This window comes from Triticum dicoccoides, chromosome 1B (genome assembly GCF_002162155.2).
Source record: "Triticum dicoccoides isolate Atlit2015 ecotype Zavitan chromosome 1B, WEW_v2.0, whole genome shotgun sequence".
Lineage (NCBI taxonomy): Eukaryota > Viridiplantae > Streptophyta > Magnoliopsida > Poales > Poaceae > Triticum > Triticum dicoccoides.
The window spans coordinates 350372665-350379373 of record NC_041381.1 but is presented as its reverse complement, the minus strand read 5'-3'; the positions used below and the strand labels follow the sequence as shown (position 1 = coordinate 350379373).

At 47.2% G+C, this 6709-nt stretch overlaps 1 pseudogene; it reads right to left on the bottom strand.

Annotated features, from left to right (window-relative positions):
- Window positions 1–1185: 1185 nt before the first annotated feature.
- On the bottom strand, window positions 1186–2356 carry LOC119305071 (annotated as a pseudogene).
- Between the last annotated feature and the right edge of the window lie 4353 nt (window positions 2357–6709).

The window sequence follows — 6709 nt, the reverse complement described above, 5'->3', positions numbered from 1 at the left end:
TTAGGTTGTGATCGATGTGAACAGGTTTGCAATTCAATATAGCGTGTAGTAATTTGGAATTCGACGAGACGCAAGCTCAAAATTTATTGACGGTTCTAGTTTTGAAGTGTGGCACTATTCTCGGATGGAGTACTACTTTTTCTACTCCCTCCTTTCCGGTTTTATAGGGCTTATCTCAAAATTTTAGTTTTTCCATTTTATAAGGCTCAATTTGGTTGTTCCCCAACACATGTTTAGATTCCAAGGTGCATTAAATCATTGCATGCAAGTATTAAGAGAAAATTGACCAATGCATGTACTTTATGCATGCATGCATTGCAACTAATGCATTGATAAACATAATTTTTTGAGAAAAACAAGAGCATTAATTAGGTGCTTTTGCAAACTACAAAAAATATTCCACCACTCACCATCTTGGTTGGTGAGATTTTTGAATTAAGCCCTATAAACCGGAAAGGAGGGAGTACTGCTGTGTACGTGCAATAACTGGCACCATCGTATACATATCTTACGGTTAATGGGGCGTTCGATAGGAATAGCCGTGTGGCGAGCTCTATGCTAGTCCTTTTCTCAGACGCATTAAACCTATCTCTCGGGACTTCTCACACGCACCATCGTGCCACCCACAAAAACTTGTACTCTGAGTTTAGTAGTACGTTATACAGGAAGAGAAGAGGTGCACGCACGCACTCATCCTCTCACACATGCGTCTGTTTTTTCTCGAAAAGGAGGATGATGACCCCCGGCCTCTGCATATAGGAGTCACACACGCATCTGTAGCTACGAATTGTAGTGTTCTCAACCATCTGATTGGCTCTATCATGGATGTACCTATATACTAAAACATGTCTAGATACATCTATATTTTGACAAATGGAAGGCATGTATTGTGGAACGGAGGGAGTGCTTGTCATCAAAATGGATAAAAAGGGACGTATCTAGAACTAAAATACGTCTACATACATCTCCTTTTATCCATTTTGATGACAAGTAGTATTTCTTACCCAAAGGAACATTTTATCCAACAGACACAAAATATCCGTTCGACTGTTGGAAATTACTGATCTGATGTCGAAGTAATTGCTGCATCGCCACCAAAACCGACCATTTCTTAAGCTAAAGTAGACCAAGGTAATCCCTATATTAGCATATTACTAAGATAAACAGAAGGCACTGTCAAAACATTTAGGACGTGAGCTTGTCAATCTGAATGTGGAGGGACACAAGCTTAGCCCCGGCCAGCAGCTTGGGCGGAACTGTCAAGAAGGTCAGCTCCTGCACGTCGACATCGCCGGGATCCTTGCTGCTTGTCACCTCCATTTCCACCTTGACAGCGTCAGTCGTGCCTTTGGGCTCCCCCGGCGGGCCGTTCGCCCACAGCTTGGCCAAGTAGTGCGGCAATGGGAACGCCCCCGCTCTGATGCAGACGACCGACACGGCGATAGGCACGCCGATGTCAAGCACGCCGCCGACCAAAAAAACATGCGGCGGTCCTCCTCCGCGAACAGCAAGAGTCGTGGCTCCGACAGTGGCACTTGCAGCTGGAGCACCTTGCCGTACTAGATCCTGTGCACGGGCATGGGATGCGCGGTGCTGATGTGGTGGTAGAGCGCCGGCGGCGGGCCTTCGTAGCCGCAGACGGGCACGGGGCATTTGCAAGGCACGAGCGGACACACGCTCTGGTGATCGGCAAGCTTGTGGTAAGTGACGTAGAGCCCACAGCCTTCATGCGGGCACTCCACCCTCACCGACGAAAGGACGGAGTCCACCGCCATGTTCCGCACATCGAAGTCACCGCCGCGCTTGCACTTCTGGCACTGCCGCTGGTTCCCGGGGCGCTCGACGCGGCAGTCCGCGTAGGCCAGGTGCCCTCCCTTGCACTGCAGAAATCAATCGAACAACACATCAATCAAGAAACCTACACCTTGCTCAATCAGCCGAACGAACGAGGTGTATTCGAACCTCATACACTGGACATGGTTTTAAATAGCGGATAGCGGGCTGGTAGAGGATTGGGGTTCGTGTAGCGAAATGCGGATAGCGGGTGATATTGCGGGCGCTATGTCCACATAGCGGATTTTTAAAAACACTAGATTGTTGTGTATATTTCTAGATCCTTCACAAAAATTAATTACATTCAATTTGATCAATAGCGGACGCTATTGCGCTAGCGCTATTGCGGACGCAATAGCGGATGCTATCTCTGCTATTTGAAACTATGCACTGGAGGCGTCAAGGGGCGGCGGCACAAGGGGCAGTGGAGCACGGTGAGGTCCATCGAGACCTTAGAGAGCTCCATCGTCGGGTCCTGTTCCTCTTCGGTCTGCATGATCTCGCCCTCCTCATGCACAACCATCTCTTGACTTGGGTCGGGGTATTACAAAGCTTTACCGTCACATATTTTATACTCCCTCCGTTCCTAAATGTAAGTCTTTATAGAGATTTCACTAGGTGGACTACATATGGAGCAAAGTGAATGAATCCACACTTAAAATGCATCTATATACATCTGTATGTAATTCATAATGGAATCCCTACAAAGACTTATATTTAGGAACGGAGGGAGTACTACTTCAAGGTGCATTAAATCAACACATGCAAGTATCAAAAGAAGAGTCACGGGCATGCATGCATGCGTTGTAATTAATGCATCGGTAAACGCAAATTATTGAAATATATAGAGTGTAGTGCTTTGATGTGTCGCATCAACTCGTACATCAACGAGAAGTTTGATTATCCTATCCCTCGCGGACTTAACTGCACCTGCCTTTCGCTGTATGACAGGTTGGCCACACACCTGTCGGGCCCACCTGTCATACACGCAAAGGCAGGAGCGTCCCTCCCTCGCCCATGAGCGTGGTGGCTGGCAAGACTAGGAGAAGCTTTCGCTACACACTCTCCCTCCCGCACGCGGTGGACATGCAGCAGTTCAATCGATGTCAGATGGCCAGAAGCGTACTATAGTACTACTCCACTGCAGTAGTACTCCATCATTGTTCGACTTCCCGAAGAGGCGAAGAGCCAAGCGCAGCCCGGACGCTCGTGTGGCAGTTTCATGTGTAGAGTTGTCTAGGACAGCGTGTACCGTGCCTGTAAGCTTAAAATCGTTGGGGTCGGCTCCATGCTATGTGGCCGTCTTGAAGTTTTTAAAAAAAATAGTCTTCTGGCCCTACCTGTCACCCTGGTGACTGTAGTTTGCACGCTCATCTGGTCAAGACAGGAATATATATTTTAATTTGTTTTTTTTCAAAAAGGGGGGACTCTCCGGCCTCTGCATCAGAACGATGCATACGGCCACATATATTTTAATTTGTGGTGGGTAAATGTTAGAGGTTGCAGCAAATATATTGTACACTGCGGGTCTTTCAGCCAAGTTTAGAGGCAAGTATGTGGGGCCAGTGCTATGATGTGTCGCGTCAACTCGTACAACGAGGAGAAGCTTGATTTTACTACACGCCTTCTCCCTCGCCCATGCGCGCGGTTGCTCGCAAACGAGGACAGGCTTTTGCTTAGTAGTACTTCTACAACAAGCTATTCGTCCCGCTCGCGGTGGACGGACATGTAGTAGTGGATTTGACACTATAGAAGCAGTAGTAGTAACATCATTGTTCGTCTTCTCGAAGAGGCGAAGAGCCAAGCGCAAACCGAATGTTGCAGTTGCGAACATTTAAGCACGCATATAGCCAGGCTCTTACATGAGACAAAATTGCTATGTGAGCCCACTATTGTACTAGTACGTACAACTACTTGCTAGTATAGCCCTGTAAACCAGAAAGGAGTATTTGCCCTTTTAGAGATTTCAACAAGTGACTAGACTACACCGAAACGGAGTACATATGGAGCAAAATGAGTGAATCTGCACCGTAAATAAATATGTACTAGTTCTATCGTTTTCCTCTCCGAGGTGCACAATATTGAGTATACTGACTAGTCCCTTTTTGACACGTATTTACGTTTTTTTGACACAGTATAGACGCAAGAGCTCATATACACGCGCATACACTCACCCATATGAACGCACACACGCAGGGCACTATCATCTTGAAATTTACGAAGTCACCATAGGCACCTCATCGTCGACGGGTCAATAGGTGCTTGAACACCAAGGAGGAAGAGGGTAGCGGTTCCCGAGACGTTGAATGGTCAATGATGCATCCTCAATTACATGCAGAGGGAATTAATTGGAGAAGCAGAATAGAGCCAACACGATGTGAATGCGACAGAGTTTGGACTCTCATATAATAAAGGCGCCCCACCACTCCAATCCATCTACTCCCAAGTCTCTGCGCAACACTGCTCACTCCAATCCAAGACCAAGTGACAAGAAGCCACAAGCACCTATGGAGGCGATGGATGCAAGCGGCAGTCGGCTATGCCAAATCATCCAAGGCGTCGGCTTGTGGCCCCACACCGTGCAGCGTTTCCAGACGGTGCTGGCGACCGCAGGCATCATAGCCCTCGCCGACGCCGGCTTCGCCTCTCGCATGGACGACATGATGGTCAACTCCATCCGCAAGTTCACCGCCATCAAGAAGCGCGCAGACGACCTTGCCGTACTGCTCCAGCCCACGCGCCCAGGCTTCTCATTGCCTGCCACCCTCATCGGCCTACATGGTGATGAACTCTTTCAATCCCTGGTGGCCCTGTAGGTGCCGGAGGTCATGACGAAGAATGAGCACATCGAGGCCGCGCTCGCCGCGCAGCGCCTCGCCATGCAAGAAACCGTCGACCTGCACACCCATGTCTACGAGGAAATCATCTACATAGGACACTACAAGGCAAGCGAGGACAGAAAGACGTTGGCCTTCTTCCAGCGGCTGGAATCTTTGGACACCATTGTTCAGAAGCACGTCGACCTGGCCATGAAAGCCGCTGCTACTTAGGCGCCGTTTGGTGGGCCGGTGCCCTGAGTCGAGGAGGTGGACGTCGTCGATGGATGCATCTCTTCTTCTTGCCTCCTGTAACCAGCACTGCATCGCCTCGTGGCCTTAATGTTTTATTAGTATAGTACTCCCTCCATTCCCAAATATAAGTCTTTCTAAAGATTGAAGCAAGTGACTACTACATACGGAGCAAAATGAGTGAATCTACACTCTAAACTATGTCTACATACATATGTATGTTGTATTCCATTTGAACTAGTATCTAAAAAGGCTTATATTTATGAACGGAGGGAGTATATGGCATTTTTATTCCAGTCGTAATGTTTTCACTGTGAGGTGGGGCTGCAGTTGAGCAAACCCACCCCGCCCACCGGGCGTCGACCGAGTTTAGAATTAGGAGAGAGAAACGAGGGAGGAGAGCTAGTTGTAGCACGGATGCTGTTGTCAGATGGGACTCGTGTTTATAGAATAGGAGTACTGAGCACTCGTGCCTCTTTTTTTTGAGGGAAAAATTAGTCGTATGTCTAGTACCACTAGTTGGGTGCGTGCGACCTATAGCTGTCATCACTTTAGGTCTCCTTTTTGAACCGCGGCTACGCTTCACAGTACATATTTTTTTCACGCATTTATCCTCCTATATGTACTCCTAGGCTATTTCCACGTGCTCCCATTCGCCGATATGTGGGACATAGAGCATCTTGGTCGTAGTGCATGCACAACTTGGAGCATATGCTGGGGTACTTTACATTTCAGACCTCACGAATTACATGCAAACCCCCCGCAGAATAATAAATAAATAAATAAATTACTACATGAAACCGGATTATTTTCATGGAAACCGGAGCACGTTCATTAAATTTTGGACATAACACGTTTATAGAAAATGACCGGACCTAAACCAGTCTAAGGGCCTCTTTGATTTTTCCTGCAGAAAAAGGGCCTCTTTGATTCGCAGGATACTGAAAACATAGGAATGGGGAAAGTATGATGGCGATGAACCGAGAAGAGGAGAACTCTAACTCGGTTAGAGGTTAGAGTTAGATTCTAACCCTGAACTAACTCTAAACCAAAGAGGTGTATGGATGGTAGGGTTAGATTGATAATAAATGCTCTATCCCAATCATTTGACTACTTTGGACCCTATTTTTAGTCAGACTAAAATAAGTCCCTTGGATCCAAGCACCCTCTTGGTGTGGTCGGCTCTTCTGTGGCCTCCTCTGCTCACAATTGACATAAACGAACCATCCATACAAATCAAGCATGCAAAACATGATAATTTTTACTTTGTCCATACAAATGAGATATCCCACTTAAACATACAAGTCGTCAATCAAGCTTCACAAAATAAAAAAACACTTCATGAAACAAAGAATGAGCTAACTCATCACGGAAGTCATTCACGATAGGGAGGGAGCCCGGATCCCCTCACGCACCGAGGGAGGAGCTCGCCATCGTCGCTCTGGAGGAAGGCTCCGTAGAGCCCAAGCCCTGGGAACCCCTCCGATGGTGGCCCTTGCAAGTTGAGGTTGACACCAGCATGGGTAGCAGGGCCGCTTGCCGCCGACTGGGAACTTAATCTTTGGGCCTCTAAAAATAATGCAAGCCTGTAACTAAAATACCTAGAAAGGTGAACTAAATCTTTGGGCCTCTAGAAATAATGCAAGCGTGAAACTGAAATACCTAGAAAGGTGAACTGAATCTTTGGGCCTCTAGAAATAATGCAAGCCTGAAACTGAAATAACTAGAAAGGTGAACGGAATCTTTGGGCCTCTAGAAATAATGCAAGCCTGAAACTGAAATACCTAGAAAGGTGGACTGAATCTTTG